This window comes from Mastigoproctus giganteus, chromosome 6 (assembly GCF_048544385.1).
Source record: "Mastigoproctus giganteus isolate SK-2022 chromosome 6, ASM4854438v1, whole genome shotgun sequence".
Taxonomy (NCBI): domain Eukaryota; kingdom Metazoa; phylum Arthropoda; class Arachnida; order Uropygi; family Thelyphonidae; genus Mastigoproctus; species Mastigoproctus giganteus.
In genome coordinates, this window is record NC_143580.1 from 38,733,357 (window position 1) to 38,760,612 (window position 27,256).

General features: G+C 38.7%; 1 long non-coding RNA gene across 1 annotated transcript; it reads left to right on the forward strand.

The window, feature by feature from the left end:
• On the forward strand, positions 1–27,256 carry LOC150084177 (uncharacterized). The gene is made up of 5 exons (XR_016547052.1): positions 1–44; positions 9,043–9,108; positions 14,823–14,941; positions 19,686–19,760; positions 27,201–27,256. It is a non-coding gene; the product is annotated as an uncharacterized LOC150084177 (long non-coding RNA).

Genomic DNA, 27,256 nt, shown 5'->3' on the forward strand with positions numbered 1-27,256 from the left:
CTTCAAGTCATGAAGCCAAGTTAAAATTTTAAAACGCCTTCAAGGTAAGACAGACTCTTTTTTGTAATAAAATATCGCTTTCTTTTGTAATTATTCTCTTCAACTGCGTTGGATTTTTATAACGTATGATTATATAAGAGGAAAGGACATCAACTGGCTAATATCAAAGTAAGATACTAATCTAAATACTTAGTTAAGATAAAGGGAATTTGAATAGCGAGTTTAGTGGTGTAAAGGCACCAATTCAAACGAGTCCATTGACTTCCTGAAATTTAATGTACACAGTTTCATAGTTTATTAAGCTAATTTTTCTTTAGTTGGTTATTAATATTAAACGAGGTTAACATATTTTGACAAGAATCGTGAGTGCCTATTGGAAACATAAGCGAAGTAAAAAAAAAAAAAAAGGAAAAAAGAAAAAGGCCTAATGCTGGAACCATCTGAAAAACTCTTCGGATAGCTCTTTTTCTAGAACTATTAAAATGTATTGATTGTAAATTTTGTATTTTGGACTAGAAGGCATTTATATATAGGATCTGTAGTCTACGTTTCTGAGGAAACCGGAGGTAAAGTGAATGTATTATTCTTTTGTTAACGATGGACAATTAACTGTCAAATGCATTTCTAAGTCTAGTGACAGCTTCACCATTTCGAGCAAAAATGGTAGAAGCCACAATGAAATGAACGAAAGAACGAAGAACAAATCGATTAAATAACTCTAAGGTAACCAGATAACATCACTTTTGTAGCACCACTGCAGATAGAGGTTATGAATTTTTTGCATGCTGGAGAAACAATACACAGCCATTAGTTATGAACAGACAGATAACAGAGTTTCTGAAGAGGGTCCAGAGAAAGGCGACTGGACTGGTGATGAACGCAAAGCGATACACATATTAATTAAGAACGGGTGTGGATTGCAAAGTTTGATCTACGAGGAGATCTATTTGGGGTGTATAAGGCACTGACGGAATTGAGTAAAATGAATGAGGAAGGTCTGTTCTCCCTCGTAGGTGAGACATGAACTAGGAGACACAAATATAAAGTCAGAAAATACGAGTAACAGAAGTTTGGATCTCATAAAATGCAGCCATGGGCAGCAAGTTGTCAAACAGTGAAAGTTTCGCTGCGGTAAGTGAAAGACAGTGAGTCCAAGTTTAAAGCAGAATTGGATGTTTATCTCATGGGAATGGGAATAATATGAATATTCTGTTTTATTTGAATTATTATTATTTTATTTATTATTGGTTGGTGCAGAAAAAGTTCTGCTTCATTGCACCATTCAGTCTTACTAATACTAAATCGAAATGCGAGTTGATGGCAAATTAATTATCCATTATACATACAAATTGGTTAATTAATGGCTTATCTGTAACAGTCTCCGCACTCGCACTCTCTGTCTCATAGACGTTCTGTTTCAGCTTCTTCTTTTTTTTTTTTTTTTTTTTCTATATATTCAAAAGAAAACGACCGAATTTAATACTTTTAATATTAATCAATGTGATGTCATCCTACCCAAATATTAATGTAGTTAATAAAATAATGCTGACGACCAATATCGACTTATAGTTCATCAGAATTAACTAATCCCACGCCTAAAATGGGCCGAGAAGGATATACTCACTCAAGTAACAGGTAAACAATAATGGGCCCAAAGGCAATCGTTGACACTCCCCATAGTTAACAGAAACGAATTTCTTTCAAATTCATCACTCAACTTAAACGTTTTGAAAGAAAATAAGTTATCCGATCCAAAAGCAATCGAAAAGTTCCATAAAATCATAATTTTTACACAAGCAGAATATGGTTAACTAACCTGTGGTCCTCTAAATTTATCTTGATTTTTATCATGATAAATTTTGAGATTTTTGGAAAAACATTGCAAAAACTTTATTATGGTTAATGTTGATTATTTCGACATTATTTATTCACCAGAATTGAGTGTCAGGTATAGAACGTGTTAATCTGTTCAAAAAATTCAAATTTTAAAAAACTTCAATATTTTTAATAATTTACTGGATTTACATTTTTCAGACGTCCTTCAATCCACGTGTAGCAACTCAACTTTCACTGAACGGAACGCATTTTGATTAAATTTTACATTTGGCTGGGCATTCATTCCAAATGTCATTAATTTCAGAAATCCGAAAATATTAATACATATCTCTTTTTTATCTAGTTATTTATTTAATTTTATATAGATTTCGGGTTATAATCAACGAATCCTCATTAAATTTTATAGCGCATCTATTTAGATTTCTCCACATAAATCATTTTTAAAATGTAATTTTAAAATCATTTTGAAGTGTAAAAAAATTGTTGTAAAATATTTTCATCGTTTTAAAAGATTTTCAATGAAAACATGAATCTCCAAAATTCTTCAGTCGATTATTCGGCTGAAGAATTTTGGAGATTTTCCTGCTATTTCTAGAAAAATGGGCGAATCCATCAAACCAGATTGGCTATTCGCCAATCTGAACTTCAGAATTGACTGCGTGCGCGTTGAAAGTTTTCACCACGCTCCAACTAAATAGGAAAATTTGTCAGAATCATTTGTCAACTGTCTAAGGCTATGGACTACTCAGAGTTTGGATTTCGGAATTCGTGACATACCTGATTTACAGAACACCAAACAATTTTTAAATTATCTAAAAGTAAATTTCATTTTAAATTGTCAAAAAGGAAGCAGTCCAGAGAAATGTTGCTTTTCAACACACAAACATTCATCTGTTGTGGAAAAAGAAACTCGACTTTAGGGCATTAGGAGAAGCGATTGTATGAATATTTCTTATGCTGATTCACTAAATGTATACAGTAAATTTTGGAAGAGGAAATGAAAACCTTTCTCTCGATATCAATGTAGAATACCAATCTACAGTACCGTGTACAATAAGTTGCAGTGGGGAAAAAAAGTACAGCTTTTTTTTTATGTAAAACTATATTATGACCATCAGAAATTCTAGGATCTTATAAGGATTTGGTGCCAAGGTTGCGGGATTTTCCAGCAATGTGATTTGTAAATCACAATCGAAAATATTTTGAGAGCTCAAATGTAGACACTGTGAATTACTCTGATAAGGGAATTATTTCTATAAATATTTTCTAAATTTATGTTTAAAAAAGTAAAACACGTTGGTAAAACGTTTTTAAACATATTTTCGATAAGAACTTGACTACTACTTACTGAAGTAACTCATAAAAACAGGAAATCTGCACAATTTTGACCCTCGATCATCCGGTGGAGCGAGAGAGATACAAGAAACAGCACCATGTTTAGTAGTCACGCAGGTTTGAACCACAGTCACTCAAAGCACGTGTACTTACGTACCCTGGCGCTTGACCACTCGGCCACAGCCGCATCTCGATCATCCGGAAAGTCATAATTTTTGTATTAGTATATAGCCTTTGACGGTCTCCTGAATAAAAGAGGAAACTTTTAGTACACTGGCAGATGGATAAAGTATCTGGACTCTGAGATATTATATAATACAATGCAATACAATTGTAGCTTATTAAGACATGATATGCATTATACGCAAATTTCACTACTTTCATATTTAAAGGCAAAAATAACCGTGCACAAAACTTTGGTCTCATTATAATGATGGAAATTCGCCTTGAACCGCTGCATATATCAGTGACCAAGATTATTTTGTATCGTTATGTCAACAATATTTTTTGTTTTGATTTTTTTTTCCCCTTTATATCTTATACGTACTGCTGAGTATCTGAAATTAGAGACGATGACATGTTATTCAGTCGATAACATATCAGTAGAAACTGTTTCTTCTACTCTTACTCCACACTCATTTGAAAATAAAAGTATATTGTAAACTAGGGATTTCATTTAGTGCTATCTATAATCTGTAAAAGCTTAATTTTAAATATTTAAATCCATCTTTTAACAAACCTGCTCAACCGTTTAAAGTCGGCAGAGAACTTAAATTAAAAACAACATTCAAGTCTCGGGAAACATACGTTTTCATTTCTTATTTCCATCAACGATTTTAATATTATTTAGTAATAATATTACACATTTAACCAGTAAATAGGTTTTATACCAGAATTTTTTACTAGAATAACTATTAATTATTATTAATTATTAAAAAAATATTACTAGAATAATTTTTATACTAGAAAACCCAGATTTACTTAAACATTGTCCAATAACACGAATTCTCTCTAATAAGTTACTTTTATGCCTGGATAAATGTATCAAAACTTGATGTTGTTGTTGTAGGGTTTTAAGAGCATCAGCGACTAAACCTCTATTGCTCTGTGTACTGTCTGTAAATTGCGTGCGTTCTGTGGTCGATTTTCTATTTTGCTGGATGAAAAACCCGAGTTGCCCGATGGAAAAAGCCATGCTACCCTCGCCTAAGCTCGACTAACTCAGCCACGTTGTGAAAAAGGTCCATAAAAATTCCTCACGCCATTTACGGGACTCAAACTCAGGACTTTTCCACCCAGTGTAGCGAGTATGACAATTCTACCAACTATGTTACCCACTAGGGAAACTTGTCTGAAATATACGTCTAATTTAAATGTCGAGATACATCAAGTTATACAAATTTTATGAACTGCTTCTCGCGTTAACAATTCTAGATACATTAAAGGGAAGACGACAGTAAAAAAATTAGTTATCAATGCAAATGCAATGTCAAATGTAAGACAGAAAAAAGATTTTAATGAAAATCTTTCACTATAATCTTAAATTTTAATGAAAACATTGTATAACGTTGCTGGCTATTGCATATCATGGGCTTCATGTCATGCTCATCTTTCAATAAACGAACTATAGTTTATTATTACTGTGGCTTACTGTGATAATATAAATGATAACAAAGCGTGAAAGCAGACTTAGCACGCTCGCAGAGCAGATTTTAGTATGTCCAGATTTGTCGTAACTGAACAAGGCCAAGAATGACTTCGCGATTATCCTATTTGGCTTGTTGCTTGTAAATCCTGTCAATGTTCTTCTTCAAATATCATGTGTTCAAGTGTTCTTGTCAAGTGTCTTCTTCTTGAAAAGAAATATTACAGTATAAAGAGGGAAATACAAATGTAATAGTGGACTTTATGGGCTTTTTTTCCTTCCGTGGCTGAATTAGTCGGTCTCAGGCGTGGTCAGCAAGGTTCCCATCCCAGAAACTGGGGTTCTTTGTCAAGCAAAACAGGCGCAGCGATCAGAGAATACACATAGGTAAATGAGGTTATTCCCGGATGGTCCAAATATGACAGGTTTTTTTTTTTTTTTTTTGTAAGATTGATAACTTCTTTTCAAGAGAAGAAAATTAGCGACCATATAAGGTTCTGATTCAGATTCTAAAACTCTGGAATCTGTGTGTATCCTGGGAGACGAATTCATCTGTACAGAATCAGACATTTTTGGAATACAGTATGAAGAAAATTTATCAAGGAGGAACCCAGCATTCCCTATAGAAGGCTCCGTCAGACACCAACTTCATGTTCTGAAATAAGAAAAAAAAGCAAAGCAAATACTCGTATGTCCTTCAAGAAAGTGTTGTTCGAAAAAGCTCGTGTTGCAGAAATTAAGCAAGAAAAATACAGTGCATGTGATTAAGATTTATATTCTCAATTAAAAACATTAACTTCAATGCTCTGCGCGCTTGGATTTTGACTTCAAGAAACGTTTCTGCATTGAAAGCTGAAATATCAGAAAATGTGTCTCGTTATCACGCAAAGGAAGCTAATCTCTTACAAACTATGAGATTCATATTATGTAAGACATTCTCCATTCATAATGCTCATCAATCCAGCTTGTACAATTACTATGGGTATCAAGACAAAAATAACTTTCATATCATAGCCACCCAAGAACGATCTTATCAACACATATGCATTATATCCATAAATCCATAAATTGCGTGTGTTCTCTCTGGTCGATTTTCTTTTTTTGCTGGACGAAAACCCGAGTTTTCTGGCCGGGAGATCTTGTTGTCCTCAATGAGACTGAATAACTCAGCCACATATTAAAAAAAAGCCCATAAAAAGTTCCTCGTCATTCACAGGATTCAAACCCAGGCCTTTTCCACTCAATATGCTACCCCGCACACAGGATGATAGTAATGTCCGACATAAATTCGCTGAGCAGTACAGGTAGGCAGCTAGACAGCTCATGGAATACATGAAGTTATTTGCATGGACAAAGAGGTGATTATCTCGTTGTATAAAGTAACGGTTAGATCACATCAGGAATATGCATAGAGTTTGAAAACCTCATTTTTGGAAGGACATACGGTAAATCTGTTGAAAAAGGTATAGAGAAAAGCAACAAGATTAGTTTGGGGCACAAAAGTATATTCTTACGAAGAAAGACTGGGATTTTGTAAATTGCACTCTCAGGAAACGAGACATCCGCATAATGACCTAACTAAAGTGTGGCAATAAAATGGTTTAGTTCTCTAAATGCCGATTACATCTTCACTCTTTAACAGATTTTATATAAGGGGACATATATTTAAATTACAAAAGGCATGCTTAGAAAACAGATGCACGGAAATTTGCATTCAGCCACAGAGTAACTGATTCTTGGAATAAACTTTAACCTAGTGCTGTGGATGTGGGTAGTTTGAATAAAATTTTACGATAGGTTTGACAAATTTTTAGGAATAGGCCAGTGAAGTTTTTTTTTGGTCGGGTCTGTAAAAGCTTTGCTTCCTTACTTCATGTTGCCAATAATTAGCTTCACTAAATCAGCAGTCCGCATTTCTGCGAACTGCTGATTGCTGCAAATAAACTCCACACAGTCTTCATATTCTCAAAAGAAATTCCAGAATGTTGTAATGAAGATTGCATAACAAATACAGTATGGGCAAAGAAAACTTGTATAATTGCCTACAATCGATTTCCATTATTTATTATAATGCTTGAATATTTTGCAGTATAGTTTCTGTTGTATATTTTTAGCAGACCATAAATACACAGATGGACAACAATTTTGTTTCTTGGAGTTTGTATCGACAGTTATATTTATTGTATCTATTTTTTGCGGGTTATCTGCTCTTTACAGTGTATATCCATACATGAAATTTTCGACATAATGTTACTGAAGCTTCTTTGTCAGTGTCAACTCTGAACTACCATTTCTTCAACACGTAGTAACTGTTAATCTAAGAATGTTTAATACAAAAGCACGCACAGATGCACAGATTTTTTCCACATGACATCCAACTATCATTCCCCTCTGAACTCAGCTCTTTCCGTTTGCTCACTGTTCCGCTTTTGTTATTGTTTACAAACGCGTCTAGTGACATATTGCACTGTGTGTATCATGTATATACAGGTGCGTGTGTGTGTGTACATGGGCCGATTTACATGTTTTGCGAAATAACCCAAAGAGTGGAATTCTACTCCCTCCGTCTGAGATCGCCTAACTACAGCCCCTGAACTTTTTTTGAAAAAGCCTTTAAGAAATCCTCAAATTTCTGACGGCAATAGAACCTAGAACTCTTCAAAAGAGACAAGTGGCAAAACCATTGCACTATCGTAGAGAACAAACGTTGGGAGTACATGTTTGAAACTGCGTGTGTTCTGAGGTCAATTTTCTGTTTGCTGGATGAAAAACCAGAGTTTCCAGGAGGAAAAAACCACGCTACCTCGCCTGATAAAGGCCCATAAAAATTACTACCGTCTTCGACAAGACTCGAACTGAAGTCTTTTCCACCCAGTGGATGGAGGACGGCGATTCTATCAACTGTGCTACCCACGAGGGAATGTAAATTGTAATAAAATTTATTGTAAGATGGAATACCTGCTTAGCTGATTGGCTGCATAAGGAGTGCATACCATATTTGTTGTTTAATAAACCGATTTTTATACATAATAATAAAATATTTCCCAGTGAAATCACTGATTTAAGCCTTTGTATAATGAGAATTGAATTTAAGTTATCCATGGCGAGCAGGTTACCAGAGGAACACTGCTGGAAATTCTCCACCTGCCAAGCAACAACCTTGCTCTTTTGAAACAGCCGGTAAAGAATTCAAAAGAATCATCAGCAGATTGAAAAACAGATAAAATAAGATGTATCTACTGGCGAACACCCATCTTTTTTGAATATTGGAGCAAACAAACGTTAAGACATATGAATGTTGTAAGGAGAGGGGGTTGGAAAACGATAGTGACCAGCTATCCGCATGCCAAAGGTAATATGAATTTGTCCCCTGAGTAGAGATCTACGTTTGACATTTTGCGTTGAAGACTTTAGCACATTTCGATGGCGTTCGTATTTACGATTTGTTTACATATTTGCAGTCAGAATTTTGTAACATGTCAGAACCTCAATTAACATGTTGTAAACACTAGCTTGCATTTCAAAGAAACACTTATTGGTTTTATTTGTGGATATGCAAATTAATCTTGGCTCTACAAATACCGTGAAATCTTCGTGATTAATCAGTTTATTGAAGGAGAGTGGAGCCTAATCTAACAAAAAAAAAAGCGAGTTTCCTTCGACAATTTTAAGCTATGTATTTAAGTACGTGCACCTTGATAAACTATCTGGATTCAATACTCTACTTCGATCCAGTATTCAATGCAATTAAAAGCTGATGAAATCGACGGAATCACAAGTTGCACAAGTGGCAATAATTTGAACTGCACTTCATACATATGTCGTCTAAAGTGAGGAAGAGTAGACATCTTTGGAATGATGTAGATTATAACTTCTTAAGCAACATAAGGTAGTTTGTAAGAAGGAAAACTTTGGAACTCTCTCTCTTTCACCGGCCACATTTCCAAGTTTAAAGTCCGCACAGGTTCTCCGCTCTCACGTTGGCTAAAATGCAAGTTGCTTGGAGATAACAAGTCCAAGTAGATGAAGTGTTATAATTAGAAAAAGTATTTACACAACTTAGAATGCACTACAGATAACCCACACATTGCTCGTAATGTAATTCACAATAAACATCACTGTTGGTTTTCATTCCCGCATCAAGAAACAAATCTGCTTTATTTGTAACTCATAGGACACTGATCTCAGTTTCTGTATACAGTGCTTTTTTTTTTTACTCTGGCTAGGAAGAAAATGAGCAAAGCAAGCGTGGACAATAACGTTTCAAGAGATCAAGAAGATATCATCAGAAGGTATATTTTAATATATTATGTATACAGGTATGTTTTAGATTACAATAATTTAAGGATGGGAAGCATTATTTCAGAGGTACGAAATAAAGGGTTACAAATGACCGATCAAGAGTTGATATTCGGTGGCGCCATCTAATGTTTATCATTTAAACTAAAATAAACACTGGAAAATGTGCTACTAAATATTTAAAGTGATGACAAAACCAGTGGCACATCATCAGAACTTCGGCTCTGGTACAATATAACTCTCTCTCTCTCTCTCTCTCTCTCTCTCTCTCTCTCTCTCTCTCTCTCTCTCTCTCTCTCACACTCACACTCACACACACACACACACGGTCTCGTCGTATTAAAACACCCAACTCTCAGCTAGAGTGACAAACAGTCGAGGAAATTAGGACTGTTTGGCAAGTATGGAGGAAGCTTTTGCATGATGCACTCTTCGTTGCTTCTGCTCGTCTGTCAGGCTGTGCGGCACAAATTTTGCACAGACCTTCCTTTCCCCTAAATCTTCATACAGAACTTGAAGAATCGTCTCCTATTCATATCCAACTCTTCAGTCATCATTCTAAGAAGCCAAACGACGTTCTATAGCCACAATTTCCCGAACTTTTTCAACGCTCTCCTCACTTCGAGAGGTTGACGGACGCCCACTTCTTGGGTTATCGCTAACATCCTCACGTCAGTCTTTGGACCACTTATACCATTCAAACACACTGGTATGACTTATTTCATCACCATAAGCAGTTTTTAACATTTTATACATTTCTCGATTTTCCCAGTTTAATGCAAAATTTTATATTCAGCCTCCTCGACAATCTCTATAATGTCATTTGTTGGAGGAAATTTGAACTACAACATACCACTTCCGTCTACTTTCAAAGTAATCGAACGTGACCACAATACCACCAATCCCAGAACTTTATTGCCACATTGTCACCTCGTATATATATATATATATATATATATATATATATATATACGAGCGTGGACAACAATATATATATATATACACCGATGAGCCAAAACATTATGACCACCTACCTAATATGATGTTGGTCCTCCACGTGCATCCAAAACAGCTCGTACCCGGCGAAGCATGGACGCTACAAGATTTCTAAATGTGTCTTGTGGTATTTGGTACCAACATGTAACCAGCAGATCCTTTAAATTCTGTAAGGTCCGTGGTTGAGACGCCGAAGATCGGAGTTGCTGTTCCAACACAAACCACAGATGCTCGATGGGATTGATGTCCTGGGAATTTGGAGACCAGAGCAATACCTGGAAGTCTTCCTCATGTTTCACGAATCAGTTTCGAACAATCCGGGCGGTGTGGCATGGCTCATTATCCTGCTGAGAGACGGCACCGCCAGAGGAGAAGACCGTTGCCATGAAAGGATGTACCTGGTCAGCAAAGATATTTAGGCAGGTCCTAGACGTCAGAGTGCCTGGCACATGGATGACTGGATCCTGGGTTTCCCAGCAGAACATCGTCCAAAGCATTACACTACCACCACCAGCTTGCTTTCGTCCCACGGTGCATCCAGGCGCCATCACTTCCCCAGGTAAATGACGCACACGTCCGTCTACATGGTGCAACAGGAAACGTGATTCATCGGACCAGACGGCCTTCTTTCAATCACTCAAGGTCCAGTTTCGATGCTCGCGTGCCCATTGTAGGCGCTGTCGCCGGTGAACCGAGGTTAGCATGGGCATTCGGAGCGGTCTGCGGGTATGCAGCCCCATTTTCAGCAGAGTTCGATGTACTGTGTGTGTTGTGACACATTACTCCCGTCACCAGCATTCCAATTACCGGCGAGTTGCGCCACAGTCGCCCTTCTGTTGCCACGTACCATCCGGAAGAGCCTTCGCTTACCTCGAGCATCGATGAGCCTTGGTCGTCCAACATCTCGCCGGCGGTTCGTGGGTTTTCCCTCCTCGGTTCACTTTCAGTAGGTACTAACCACGGCTCACCGTGAGCATCCCACCAGCCGTGCCATTTCGGATATACTCTGACCGTCTGCGCGGGTAGCACAGTGGTATCGTCACTGTCCTCCCCACACCAGGTGGAAAAGGCCTGGTTCGAATCCCGTCGATGAGGCGAGGAACTTTAATGGGCTTCTTTTTTTTTTTTTCACTTCGTGGCTGAGTTAGTCGGTCTCAGGGGTAGATGACAAGGTTTTACCCCAGAAACTGGGGTTTTTTGTCCAGCAAAACAGACAAATCGACCACAGAACACACAATTAACAGACATAAGACACTGCACGACAGATTAATTTAATTATTCGGGTGGTCTAAAAATAATAGTTTTTTTTTTTTTTTTTTATATGCTCTGACCCAGTCGTCTGGCCATTACAATTTGGCCTTTGTCAAACTCGCTTAGGTCCGCTGCCTTTCCCATCTGAAGAACAAGAGTAACACTGATTAGCGGAAGGCGTCTCCGTAGCCAGGTGGGAAGGAGCAGCAGTGCGTAGCACACGCTTCTTGATTAGACCGGGTTTCGAGCCCATCACCACCAAATACGGAGGATGCGGAAAGACCACCGCATATTCCTGGAGCAATATGGCCTTAGTTGCTAATGCTCCTAAAAACCAAACAAACAAACAAACAACAACTGATTAGCGGAGCTCAGTATCAGGTGTTTTTTATATCGTGTCCCGACCCGCGCACGCGCCGTAGTTCAACTGCAGTTGCTTAGATTTGCACAACCCGCTGGTCATAATGTTTTGGCTCGTCGGTGTATATATCTTTCTTTTTCCCTTTTAGGACTCCCTGAGCTCAGGGTTCTAGTAAAACTTCACTACTGCACCGTGGATAATAACCACAAAGTTGAACGGTTTAAAGTTGGCCTGTACTTTATTTTCAACATATAACGCATATGCGCATACAGTACAATGACCTTGTTATTATTCCTTTTCAAAGCCCTCGTGGGTAGCACAGTTGGTAAAATCGCCGTGTTCTCCACATCGGATAGAAAGGACCTCAGTTTGAGTCCCGTCGATTACGTGAGGAATTTTTATGGGCCTTTTTCACAACGTGGCTGAGTTAGTCGGTCTCGGGCGAGGGTAGCATGGTTTTTTTTTTCTCCCAAAAATCCGGGTTTTTTTCATCCAGAAAACAGAAAATCGACCTTAGAACACACGCAATTTACAGACAATATACACGGAGCAATATGGCCTTAATTGCCGATGCTCCTAAAACCCTATTACAACAACAACAGAATGCAATGACAAATTGCTGATGTGGCACCTGATGATTAAGCCTCTTTGAAACAACGCAAGTTCCTTGCGACGAGACACATTCTGTGTGATCGTGATATTTTTGCAAGTGCCTCCACACTTTTAAACCTGTCCCTGCTTTGTATGCATCTCTTTTGCATCATTTACTGCACTGAAGTGGCGTCTGAACACTTTTGGCAGAGATGTAAGCCCAGAGGTTCCCAAGCTTTCTCGTTGCACGGCGCCCTTAGTGCCCCAGTAATCTTTTCACGGCACCCTTAAGCCAAAAGAAATACATAACACAGTGGTTTCCGACCTTTTAATATATACCTATATAATAATTTTATTCTTTATATAGAGGTACTAAATAAATATCAATTATAGATCACCACAAAATTAAAAAGATATGGTACGATGGATACCGTACACCTTTTCATAATGAAATAAATATACAAATTTAAAAAAATAATAATAACTTTTTTTTAAGTAATTTAAACCCAAATTACACGGCACTCCAAGAATGTTGTTGGGGTAGTGTGCCGCGGCACCCCGGTTGAAAACCACTGTTAATTAAAATTACCGCACGCACGTACGTATAAATATGTACGTGAGTGTATATATAAATTTCCGCATACATGTGTCAAGTTGAAACTGGTCCATCAAAAACACCGATTGTACCACTGTTTTTAAACCATGAATGGAACAAAAAAGTACACATCCAGTTCGTAATAATGTCCAGTTCGCCATCACACACCTGATTAAAGTCTATTTTCCAGTGTACAATTTATACGATGGTCATTTCAAAAGTTTTATTTATATAATCAGTACATGCTACAGACACAAGCGATCAACAAAAACCATATATGCTGCAACAAACTGAATCTATCCTCTACTCAACGTAATCGCCACCAAGGTCGACGACTTCTCCCATCGGTTAGGCAGGCAATCAATCGCACCGTGTAATCAGTCATGTTGATGTAACGTAATGATGTTCTGTTCTGACATCTATGCTGGTGATATCTGAAAGTCAGTGATCCCCAATCTGACCCTTCACAAAAACGAACAAAAAAAAAAAAAGTTCGTTTCGGCGTATATCTACGGCGATGGCATGTTGCGCAGTCCTAAAGTAAATGAAGCTACGTTCCAGCAGTCCAAAGCTGTTCTTAACGCAACCATAATTACAACAACCTTTAACAATACACGCGCAATAAGCACCATTAACAGTGTCACCAGATGGTATGAGGCAGTCAAGGGCGAGCCTCTGAAGGTGAAGGTGAAGAATATGGATGTACAAAGGAAGATTGAAAAGTTTTAAGCCCAATATAGATTGCAAAGGTTTTCGTCAAATATTGACAATCTGTGCCTGTGACTCTTCTTGTGTGTTCACAAAAAATTCCAGGTTTGTAATTACATTCTTGGAGAAAGAAGAATGAAGATTTCTTCGAGGTGGGTCCCTGAAGTACTGAATACAGATCAGAAGCAGGAAAGAGTGAGGTGTTATCATGAGATTGTGCAGCATTTTGAAGCTAATGATGCTCAGTTTTCGAAGCGGTATGTCACCATGGACGCAACATGGATGCTTCGACCCTGAAACAAAAGAACCAAAACAGTGGAAGAATCAGCGAAAGTCATGCATCCGCCTTCTGAGATGCAGAAGGAGTGATCATGGTTGATTTCCTGAAACGAGGTGCCACTATCAATGCCGAGTATTATTCTAACCTATGGGACGTTTCCGCGAGGAACTGAAGCTCAATAAAGGGCCAATTTCCTTGATCTTGCATCAAGACAATGCACCGGCGCACAAGTGTTTGTGACTCTGGAAACTCTGCATGACTATGGGTTGGTTCGAGTTATTATACTATCCGCTGTACTCACCGGATTTAGCTCCATCAGATCTATTTTTCTATTTCCAAATCTCAATGACAATGCTGTGATGGATGCAGTCAACAAGTGGTTTGAGTTAAAATCATCTGAATTTTATTTGAGCGGGTTACGAAAGCTAGTGGATCGTGCCAGAAAGTGGGTCATCTTAAGAGGGGATCTATGTTGAAAAATAAATGGAATTTCACAACTTTTCAGCATTCATTTTATGAGGAGCTAGAAACTTTTGAACCTCCTCTCGTACATCACTTTCAGAGCCTTTGACTACATCACAAAGTAGTGATATCAGAAAGACGTGAGAAACCTCATCTTTTTGCAGGTCAAACTCGCGTAGTTTTTATAACAAAATGTGAACCGTACAAAAGAAACACATTTGCAATTTTTTATGTGATTCCTATCGAGGGGCTGAATAAACACACGCTTTCCTCACATCGTTCATACAATGGAGAGTCGATACTGACAACACACCAACAAGGATTCACTTGCGCAAACCATTCCAGGGCGGTGCTTCCACACAGAAAACTTCTAAATGTCTCTCGTAACATAAAAAAATTAATTAGTAATTATAAAAACAAGCTAATTTTATATGACATTTAAATATATTCATGTTTTTAATAGGCTGAACGCACAACGAACATGCATGGAAGGAAGGATTTTATTTCTTGTGATGTTTCTTTGCTTGATGGTGTGTGGACTAGTCATTACCATCGCTCTCTTAGCTCAGAAGCATTCCAGACGTAAGTTGAACATTTCTCTATTACGAGATGATTCAAATTAAAATGGCAAAATAGCAGTCAATTATGGTGAGTGCCATTTTATCAGGTAAATTTACCGTTTTTATGAAATTGAGCGCTCATTCATAACAGCCTCGCCTGTTCAGACCGTGCAATATAAAGTAGGTAGGCAGATATGTCTAGATGCTGTGTGTGTGTGTGTGTGTGTGTGCAATTCACTGTGAGAATGGACAAGATGAAAGATTTAAGTGTCTTTGAATGTAGCATGCTAGTCAACAGAGCTGCAGTTTTCGAGATATTTATACCTTCGCTGAAACTTCCTGATGTTTCACGTCCAATGTAGTACCAGAACATTGACAAACACAACATGAGTCCGAAACAGCATGCTCCATCCTGCAAGTCAACAATACAGACTGGTAGTGGCAGTATAATGACGTGGGGATTGTTTCCGTGGTGCACATCTGGACCCATGATATCGGTGGAATTTAGATTCCACAGGTTATCTGGAAACTGTTTCCTACCAGGTGCATTCCTTCATGGCTGCAGTGTATCCATCTGCAAATGGATTCTTCCAACAGGACAGTGCACCATATCACAAGGAAAGGACAGAAGTAAGAGCTAATTCCAAGAACATGAGAATGAATACAGACTACTCACCAAATCTCAATCCAAATGAGTACCTATGGGAAGAGGCGGAACACACTCTTCGGAGTAGAAACCCGCAAACATCCGATTTGAAACAATTATGGAAATAACTGTCCTACTCACTATTAGGGAAGTATACACCTAATAAAGTGGCAACTCAGTACATATAAAATACTAATGGACGTTTTGTGGGCCGATATTTCCTCAAAGTCTGCTGGGAAAAGTAAGTCCATGAGCTGTTCAATCCACTGAAGTAATCCTTAAGCAGATTACGTACAAGAAGGCAGATCCACCGACTGCAGTCGGTATATGAAGACTGACATGCAAGCTGTAACTTTTGAAAAGATAATAATATTAACTGAAATTCATTAAAGAATGTTGGCTCAGTACGATGAAGCGTGGGTAGTTCAACTTTCGTTAGCCCGTGCACGAGACTCTGAAAGTAAAATAAATAAATTTTCTGTTTATACTCCGGGACGACCAAGCGGTCAGAGGAGTTCACAAGATAGACAGAATACAAGAAACAGCACCGTATTCAGCAGTCACGAGCTTGAACCCCGGTCACTCAAGGCACGTGTACTTATGCACCCGCGCGCCTGACCACTAGGCTAAAACAAAAATTATAATGAACCGAATGTCTAAACTGAAGTGAAGTGATTCTATTTTATCAGTACTGTATCAATACAATGTTCGAGAGGAAATGCCTTGTTTTGTAAGAATCAAATTACAAATAAAAACCGGCATAGAAACTGTTGAAGACTCTCCTTAATTTCAATAACTAAATCGCGGGAATCTAAGAGCTCATGAGATGGAACATCGTTTCACAATAGAGGCAGTTGTGTGTATAACAGCATTCGTGGACAATTTCACTCAAAAAGAGGGTGCCGGTGGGTTCCTTGCATTGGTACACACTTTGAGTTTATCCTCAGTGATTAACAACAGAACTGGAATAAACTGTAAATCCATGTGATATCTGCTTTTCGAATAGTATAGAGGGGAACGAGAGCCATCTTAAAACGTGTAGTCATGTATTAAATGCTCGATGCACTATTCATACTCTGAATAAGGACAGTAGTCGGGGTGCGGCTATTCCATCCCAACTCGACTGAAAAATTTCTATATCTAAACCAGCCAAAAAAATTGTTACTACATTTGTAAGATCATAAAGGAGGAATTCTAGAATGAAATTTGGGCTAAGACGGAACTGTCAGCGAAGCAATCATTCGGAGGATACTTGTTTCATTATTTCAGTAAAACCTGTATCCTCCGAAGAGTTCAGTAAAATCTGCATCCTCCCCTTTTCACTGGATGAAGAGATTAAGACGGAAATGCTCCGACATCATCCAAATTTTACCTTGAAGAATATTCTCCAGCTTGTTCAGCTGTGTGGAAAATAATGTGAGGAATGAATTAATGAAAGAATATAATGGAGGGTCTGTATTTAAAAATTGAAATATACACTATCTTCCAACAAGTATGGAAACATTAACCGAAACAAATCTGGTTATAAAAAATAAATTAATTTTTAATTCCAAATTTGAACCTCGTCGTCTTTGTTGATACAAACAGCTCTTTGTGGGACACTTTATATACAGGGTGATTCACTACCAGTGCGACAAACTTGCAGGAGGTGTAGGGGGCACAAAGACGAATCGGAATCACATAGCATTGCAGGGTCCGAAATGCCTTCGTCATGCGGTAGAGGACGTTCAACGGAAGATCGCGTGAACAGCGATCCGCTGGAAGTCAGCATTTGCGAACCGTTTCTGTTGAAGAAACCAAGTAGCAAAAGTCCTCCGGAGTGGATAATCCGCAGGCTCCAATGATTGGACGCGTTGCAGATGGTATGAACTCATTTGGTTTGTTGACAGTATCCTCCACACAGTGGATTGGGAAATACTCAATCGTTGGCCTATCGCTCGAGTACTCGTACTCGGATTGCCTTCTGCAAGACGTACGACATTCTCCTCATTGTCTGGCGTCCTCGTCGTTCGCTCTCGATTCATAGTACCTCTCGTGAAACAACCAGTCTCATGTAACCTTCTGTGCACACGTGCGAAAATCGTATGATGAGGAGCACGCCTGTGCGGGAAACGTTCCTGGTACAAGCGCAGAGCGGCGCGCCCGTTACAGTCCGCAGCTCCATCCGCGAGGTGCATGTCGGCCAGTTCAACGTTTAAATACTCGTCCATCCTACTGCCTCGGGAACCGGTTCGCAAATGGTGACTTCCAGCGGGATCGCTGTTCACACGACATCCCGTTCAACGTCCTCTATCGCATGACGAAGGCATTTCGGACCCTGCAATGCTATGTGATTCCTATTCGCCTTTGTGCCCCCTACACCTCTTGCAAGTTTTTCGCACTGGTAGTGAACCACCCTGTATATATAATTTTTTTTTTTTTTTTACCGGCATTTGGAGACTAGAATCTTGATCTACTCTTTCCGTAAGGCTGCTTCGTAATATTTCTGCTTCAACTAAGGCTTCTCGTTCTGAACGTCGTCTTAATTATCGTTCCAAAGATTCCACAGGAGCTCAACTGGATTCTAAACTGGAAATGGCAGGTTCATCACATTAATCTTCTCAAATCACTGTTGTATGAGCGTGCTTTGTGACACGGAACGTTGTCATGTTTATACAAATACAGCCCCCTCTCCAAATAACATACGCTATACAGCTGCATTCATGGTTCCATCGAATTCAAACTGCAGAGCAAATCCAGACTACGTAAAAAGCGCCTACTCTGTCTCACTACTATCATCGAACATCATTGTTGTAAAATAAAATCTGGGTGAAATCCTTCTTTGGGCCGGGTGAGTCCATCTGATGCATGGATTGTGCAGTATGATTCGATCCATGTCACGTCACATTCTTTCGGTATCGTAATCTATCCGTGGCTATAATCGCCGACTCCCCGGGTGAAAAGGCCAGGGTTCGAATTCCGGCAATGACACAAGGAACTTTTAGGGGCTTTTTTCACTCCGTAGCTGAGTTAGTCGGTCTCAGGCATGAACAGCAAGGTTTCCCCCCCCCTCCGGAAACTCGAGTTTTTCATCCAACTAAACAGGCAAATCGAGCAGGGAACACGCAGTTTACAAATTTAACATACATGAGTAGATGAATTAGTTTGTGTGGTCCTAATATGATATTTTTAGTACCATAATCTCTAATGTTACTATACTGTGCACCAAGACAAGTGGAAACGTGCATTGATGGAAATCCGATGGTTGGTCCTACACCTTACCCAGTTCTACCAACTATCTCTTGAATCAGCTCATAAAGAGTGGGTTTGTACTTTATTTTTAATGTCCGTTTCAACTGTGGTCATTCTCTAAGCAAGCGGCAGTTGTTAATCGTGGTCTATCACACTCCAGATACTATAAATTCTAGGTCACCATATGAGATTCGGAAAAAAACCATGCTAAACCAACCATCCAAGCCTATAATTCCTTTAGGTTACATGAACATGTTACCTTCCATCATCCACTGATGTACATTTCGAACAGTTGATTTTGGGTATGTCATACTAGCTGCTCATTCTGCAGCTAGTATGTTGCTAGCAGCTCATGGTGAAGCAGGACATAGTGCTCCACAATGGTTCATGTGTTCAATGGTATGAATATATACAGGCGCTGACAGTGTTCTATGAGTTTTGTTGAGTGACTGTGCAAACCTAAAGGTTGCCCTTTGCGCTACAATAGAGGAGGTGCTTGAACTGTATTAGATTCTATGATGCAGGTAATACATTCCTGATCATAAACTATCTTCTTTCTTCTTTTTTTTACATGGGACTTTTATATCTTACTTTAATTATTACTACCATCTAACCGTCATGTGACTTCTGGATTTAACCATTATTTCCCAATACACGTTGGGTATGGGAAAATAATGATTAATTTCAGGTGCCTTAATACACGTTGGGCGCTACTGTATGCTTTGCTTAATTATATGATTAAAAGATTTCATAAAACTCTACCGGTTTTTTATTTGAATCAGTCTCACAAAATTTATGCAAAATCGAAGAAAGCAAAAGAATATTTCTTGAAATTATTTGACTTTCAGTATTATCAAGAAAAGTGAATGTAATTTTATTCTCTTTGCAGATAACGAATTATCAGAAATTCTTTACGAATCGCAAAACACAAGCCATAATTCAATGGGTTTATGTAATTCCACAGGTAGGTTGACTATGGATAAATTAATTATTTCTAGCATTATAAATAGTGCATTGCACACCCTGAAATCCCAGAGTCACTTCTAGTTAGAACATCTTCAATATAAGCTACATTACAAGCTAAATTATAAGCTTATCTTGAAGTTGAAAGTAAATAAATTTAAAAAAAAAAAAAATATATATATATATAGGGTGTCTCAGAAAGGTGCAACCAATTTTAAATGAGCAATACAAACAATAGGAAACTAATAATCCTTTTAAGAAGCGACTGTGAGAGCGGATAATTACCAGGACATGCTTGAGCTTTATGTGTATCCTCAATTGGATGAACTGCCAAATGGGGTTATTTTCTAACAGGATGGAGCGCCGCCATATTGGGCTTTGAGTGTGAGGAGGTCTCTTGATGACAAGTTTCCTGACCGTTGGATTGAGCGTGATGGTCCCATTGCGTGGCCACCACGTTCATCAGATTTATTCCCTTGAGATTTCTTCTTATGGGGATTCATCAAAGACACAGTCTACAAGACCACTTTTGCAGACATCGCAGGATTACAAATGCAATTACTATGATTAAGGGTGACATCCTTGAAAAAACATGGGATGAACTTTATTACCGATTAGATATTGTTCGTATGACAAGTGGTGCACATATTGAATGTCAGTAAAAACTTCAACTGTTTTTCTCACATTTAGCGCAAGTTTTGTGTTTCTATCATTAAAATTACATTTGTTACAAACATTTAAAATTGGTTACACCTTTTTGGGACACCCTATATATATATATATATATATATATATATATTGGTGGAGATCTTAAAAAATGTATTATGATTATAGACAGTTTTCGAATTTTAATACATATTTTAATACTGTTGTCGGACCTCTTTTGACTTGCAATACAGCATGTTGTCTTCTTGGGTTACTTTTCACTAACTTATGACGCATTCTTAAGATGCATCAGTGTTGGAAAAACAGTTTCCAACACTGAAAATTCCAACTTTCATTTGTACTACATATTGTAGAGGTTGTCTCGATATTGCTCCGTCTGCACGGTACCATCCTTAGAAACCATCAATTGATTCAGCAGTTCTTTGATTCGTTTTCCAAACGGAAAAATCTCTCCGTTCCTTTGTTCCACAGGGGTTCATCTAGCCATCATTCTTCCAATGGCGATTAAGACGTTCAACTCTTATTATTACTCAAGGTGCAATGTGTATACCAGATTTCCGAGCAAGTTTAATCACTGATATTGATGTTCCAGAAAATGCCTGTGAACTTATGTGGTTGACTAGCGATTAATATACTAGGACAACAATCTCGTGCTCTAAAGACCTATTGTGCAATATTCTATTCTCCTATTCTGGAGAATAAACTCGCAGCATCTAACTGGCGTTGTGTTTTTCATTCTGAAATCTTCCTATTAGTTAGACTTCAGAATGCCGCAAAAATATGATTCCTTCACTGTAAATCTTGTGCTCAGGCTAACGTGTGGCAAGAGAAAAGGGCCAGAGGCATAAGTGCACAAACAAAACAATGTTTATTGGTAAACCAACAATACTACATACAAGATACACCTGAGTTAAAAGGAGCAGTTTGCTTCATACATTCATTAGTGTATAACATTAACATTAGTGTATTACTACATTAGTGTGTAACATCAAGGGTACATGTACTCAACAGGGCTGTGTTCTTCATGACTCAGGCTACATGTACTCAATGATCCAATTCGCATATTTTAAGAGTACAAGTGTGTAGGTGTTACATGTGTGGTGATGCTTCTGTGGATAACAGTTGTCTCATTACATTAGACTCAAATTGGTTAGTGGTAAGCCAAATAACATTACATCAGATAATGTTTTACTGGGGAGGAATGTTTATGTACTAAATTCAGAGTATAAACAAGTAGAACCTACCAGTAAAGAACTGTCTAATCCACCTCCACTGGTTGTACCTCTCGGGTTCTGCTCTGGTCTACAGGGATCTTCAGTTGCTATATCTCTGGGGAGGATGCTTCTGATGATACCTATTGCAACAAGAGCGACTTCCTAGGTATATGGAATATATTTGTGTCATATACAAGGTGAAAGTGGGCAGTTGACCAGGATCGGCGATTGTCATGGAGAAAAAGGATTTTCTCCATGACATTAGCTCACTGTGATGTGGCCCACTTAACAAGAAACGGATAGTGTTACATTTCCTGTCCTTCACCTAGTAAGCCGAAGAAGACTGGATCGAATTACTCACTACAAGTACAGTAGTGACCAAAAGTATGAGGTGACTTGGCTAATTAATAGCCTTTTAAGGTAAGCACTAGGTGAGAATACAGCTATTCATCACATCAAGTTGAACAGTCCTTAATAGACAGATGATACTCACCTCCAAGGATGAGTTACCATTTTATCATACTGGGCTCAAACGGAGGCTGCGAGCGGACCTATTGAAAAACACAGTCCTATGCCACTAAAATGCATGTGTTGGAAGAACGGTGTTGTCAAGGTTGTCTCGATATTGCTCCAACTGCATGGTACCATTCATCTGTCCACACAATGAAAAATAAGCTCAAACTTAGTGTATAGTGTCTTATCTAGCGGCACTGACCTCTTGTTCCTCCAGAATTTAGCCGCCAGGGCCCCCTAGTGGGACCCCGTGTTTCCGTCCACCGCCTTGGGGAGGCAGCCGGATACAGCAGAAGAAAGTCTCTGGTGGGGCGAACCCTAGACTGTGCCAGAGCTTGCCACGGTGGGCCCCAGTGTACAAGGGGAGAAAAAAAAACTCTAGACGGGAGAAGGGAAATACATGAAAAGGGCAACAGTAGAGGGAGAGAAAGCAGAGCAAGAAAAGTAAAAGATTTATGGTGGTAGGTTCCACCAAGCGAGAAATAAGGATGGAAGATGTGGGTAAGTTTGCAATAAAGCACAGGGCTAGGGTGCCCTATGTTGGGCAGAGATCGCACTGAGGACAGTGGTTCCGTATGAATAATCGCACACCAGCCAGCCCAGCTGTAGCCGGTGTCAGCATATCCCACGCCATACCACAAATGAAAAGGAATGATGTCGGCAGTGCAGGGAGGTTCCACATAGATTGTCCCCACTGCAATCCAATTTGAAGGGGAGGCTGCTGGAACAACACATACTGACCATTTATTCCACTCAATATTCAGCTATCATACTAACAATTACGCAAGTACACTTTTTTTAGGGACAGACTGATTTCTAACAGTCTCACTCACTCATTTACCTTCTTTCATCCATCATCACACAGACAGACAGACAGGACTTTTTTTTTTTTTTTTTGCTTTTGAGCGAATCACACTGCATTCACCGCATAGTTTACATAAGTGACCAGTATTTGCACTCTCATTTTTTTATATAAATACATTTGTATATAAATTTTTATATGTATTCAGGGTACAACAGCCAACATGTATGGGACATTCTCATTCTCATTCCTTTATGCACATTCAACTCATTCATAACAGTACCCTGAATACGACTGTCACACACATTTTTCTTGCCCCCCTCCTCCTCCGAGTTAAGCGGACTCGTTTCCCCCCCAGAATATTACAATTTTACCCACACATACAAGTATAGACGAAAAACATACATCCACACAGTGCAGGAAAACATATATGGAAACAAAACGCCAATTGTACTCAAATTACTCAAAATTTTACCCAAGCTAATAGACGCGATCAGTTGGGGAACGGTGGAGTCCTCTTAGAGAAGTTCTAAACGTTGATACCACACCTAACTTCCTCCATCTGATGGCGTCAGTGTATATTGTGATTCAATAGTCCAGAGAATTCTTTCCTTTGATACCATTGCATCACTCGATCCCAACTTTCGCACTGAACGCTTGTGGGCAGTAGCGGTTCGTCAGTGGAACCGCTACTGTTGATTCAACTCTCTGTCTACAGTAAACACATCCAAAACAATTCCTGTACTTCCCCAAACCTCTTAGGTAAATCGTTGTAAAATTCAGCAGTTTGTCAAGAAGACAAACACGACCAACTATTCAGAGTACTCTCTCTTTGTGAAAACATGTCGTTTTCTTAGTCCATCTGTCATCATGTCTTCGAGCTGTGTGTCCTGCCCAAGACCATTTTAATTCTTTAGTTTTCATAAGAATGTCCTTTACTTGAGTTTGCTGCCTAATTCATGTGTTTCTCTTCTTATCTAACAGTCTGATTCCTAATATAATTCGTTCCATTCTTCGCTGTGTAGTTCTCAGCTTCTCTTCCATTCTTTTGGTGAGTGCCCAAGTTTCAATTCCATAAGTCATGGCAGGGAATATACATTGGTTCATTATTTTACGTTTCAGACAAATTGGGATATTTCTCCTCAGTACGTGACAATATTTCCTGAATGCTATTTATTCTTCTCTTGGCTTCCAGCCATTTATCATTCTTACAGCTAATGACTTGTCCCAGATAAGTATATAACTCCACCTTTTCAATTACTGCTCCTTCAATCGTTATGTCCCTTTCTGTTGCATACTTGTTCATCATTAATTTTGTTTTAGCCATATTCATCTTTAGTCCAAAATCTTTACTAACTATATATAACAGATTAAGATTTTCCTCTAATTCTTTGGGATCGTGGCTTATGACCACAATGTCATCTGCAAATCGTAAATGGTTTAGGTACTCTCCATTCACACTGACTCCTTTCTGCGACCAGTCTAATCTTCTGAAAGCTTTCTCAAGGGCAACAGTAAACAACTTCGGAGATATTGTGTCTCCTTGTCGAACTACCTTCTCAATTGTCTTTGTCTGGTCTAATAAAGGAGTTAGCATGCTCATACATTTTCTTCAAAATCATAATATATGGGGTATCTATGCCTTGTCTTTCCAGTGTCCGAAACATTGCCTTATGCTGTATGGAGTCAAATGTCTTTTCATAATCCACAAATGCCAGCCATAATGGTGTTTTATATTCATTTGCTTTCTCCATTAGCTGTGATATTACGTGAAGGTGATCCATAGTTGAGAATCCTGTCCTAAAGTCAGCTTGCTCTTTCCGTTAATTCCCATCAATGATGTGGGATAACAAGCTAATTGGTCTATAATTTCCAATTTCTGATTTATCTCCTTTCTTATGCAGAAAAACTATGATTGCATTATTCCGCTCCTTAGGCGTCACACCTTTTCTAATGCATTTTGTGAAGAGTCTTGTCATGTCTCTTCCTCCCAATTTTAACAACTCTACAGTAACTTCATCTTCCCCCGGGGCTCTCTAATTCTTCATTTTTTTCAGTGCATGTTCTACCTCATCAGGAACGATTTCGGGTATGACGTATGTGTTACCAATTTGCGATCCATCTTCCCCACTGCCGGCATCATTCCCTCACTCCTTGTATAATTCTCTATAGTACTCTTCTGCTATTTGAATTATGCCTTCTCTGCTATTTGAATTATGCCTTCTCTGCTATTTGAATTATGCCTTCTCTGCTATTTATAAGTACACCATCGCTATTCTTCAGTTTCAGTATCATTTGTCTTTCTGTTGTACTGCTCACGGCTGCTGATTTAAGTCCTTTGTTTCCCCTTAATGCTTGTTCTATATTTCTTGTGTTAAATCTTCTTATGTCCTCTCTGAGTCTCTTTCTAATGGCTTTGCATAACTCAGTATACTCAATTTTCCCCTTGTCAGTGTTTATCTTGCTCATTTATCGTCTTCAGTTCATCATGACAAGTGTTTCTTGACTATTTTTTTTTCTTTGGATTTCTTTTTACCTATAGGTTTCTTGGGCTTTATCACTTTCAGAAAGTTGTAATATTCCTCGTCGATATCTTGGTCCTGAGCAGTCTGCAGAAGCTCAAATTGTTCTTAAGTTCCAGTACATACTGCTTTTTCTCCTCTTCTGTTATCTCAAAGACTTATTTACTCTAGTCAGTTTTTTCTTTTCTTTTCTTACATCTATATCGAATGTGAATCTTACCATTCTGTGATCACTTCCAACATTTATCTTGTTCAGGACATTAACATCATTCACGATATATCTTCTGTTAGTGAGGATGAAGTCAATTTCATTAGTTGTTAATCCATCTGGGCTCTTCGATGTACACTTTCTGTTCACCCTTTTCTTGAAAAAAGTGTTCATTACTGGCATTCCTCGAGATTCTGCAAATTCCACAAATCTTTCACCTCTTTCATTTCTTTCACCAATTTCAAAATTTCCTATAATTCCCCTTTCTGAGCTGTTTTGTCTCTTTCCAACCTTAGCATTGAAGTCCCCCCATAATGATAGTGTAGTGGGTTTTCTGCTCATCTAGAAGACTCAATTTCAGTGTATATTTCTTCAACCTCTTCATCATCATGGCTCGATGTTGGTGCATAAATCATTATAACCTTTAGTTTGTACCTCTTAGAAATCCTGAGTAGTAGTCTTGACACCCTTGGTGATGTACTTTTGAATTCCAAAATGCTGTTTTTTTATATCTTTATGGACCAGAAAGCTAACTCCACCTTCGCTCCTTTCACTGTTTCCATTGGAGTACACCAGATTTCCACTTGATAAACTTATAAAGTGATTCATTTCTTCTTCTTCTTTTTTCAAACAAACCGATGATATTCCAATTCACATTTTCTAATTCCTTTTCCAGCTCTAATATCCTGCCTTCACGATGAGCGATCTTATGTTGTAACAGGCCAAGTTCAGTTTCCGTGCATGGTAGCCTAGTCGTACCCAGCGATTCTTAACACCCTCTGGTTTCACTCTGATCCTCTCGCTGCGGTATGAGGGGAAGTGAAAGCCGCTGGAGACCGAGGGCCATTTGTTTCGTCGTGCTGTCATGTGCTGGAGGGTTTGGTCTTTTCCTCTTCACGCTGACCAGGCGTCTTGAAGAGAACCACTCTACACGTTCGTCGCCACCTAAGTGACGTAAGAGGGTTTACCATCGAGGTGTGCATGGTAGATTTTAGGGAGGCAGGCCAACCAGACTTCTCATAAATCTTCTGATATAGAAAGATATTGGATCCATCAGTGTTTTAGACTGAGTGTCTGATAACACACAGAATGCCTTTTCCCCTCTAAGCCCCGAAACTTATTGAACTTCAAATGAACATTTCCATGCCCTTGCTTCAATGTAAGGCATAGACACCGCAACTTTTGATAATTCTGCACCACAAAACCAACATATTGGCTAGGAGCAAGGTCATCGAGGTATGTGTGTAGGGGAGGGGGGACAGTCAGTATCCCCCAGACACGGAGATTGCTGAGGGAGTCCAGAATTGGACTGCAGGTCCCGACGGTGAAAGGCATGCTGGCCCAGTGAGAATGTTTTTATAAAGGCCTGTGCTAAATTTCTGTCCTCCAACTAGAAGTTCTTTGATTCGTTTTCCTAACATCGATAACTGTGATCTTTCCACACACAACATTTACAGATTCAAACTCTATTACAAATGTGCGAAATTTTAATTTCTTTTTCTTATCTTTTTTTCAGAGTGCTAGAACATTCACTACGAGATCAGCCGTTTCTGTTGTAATGTGGTCAGCTCA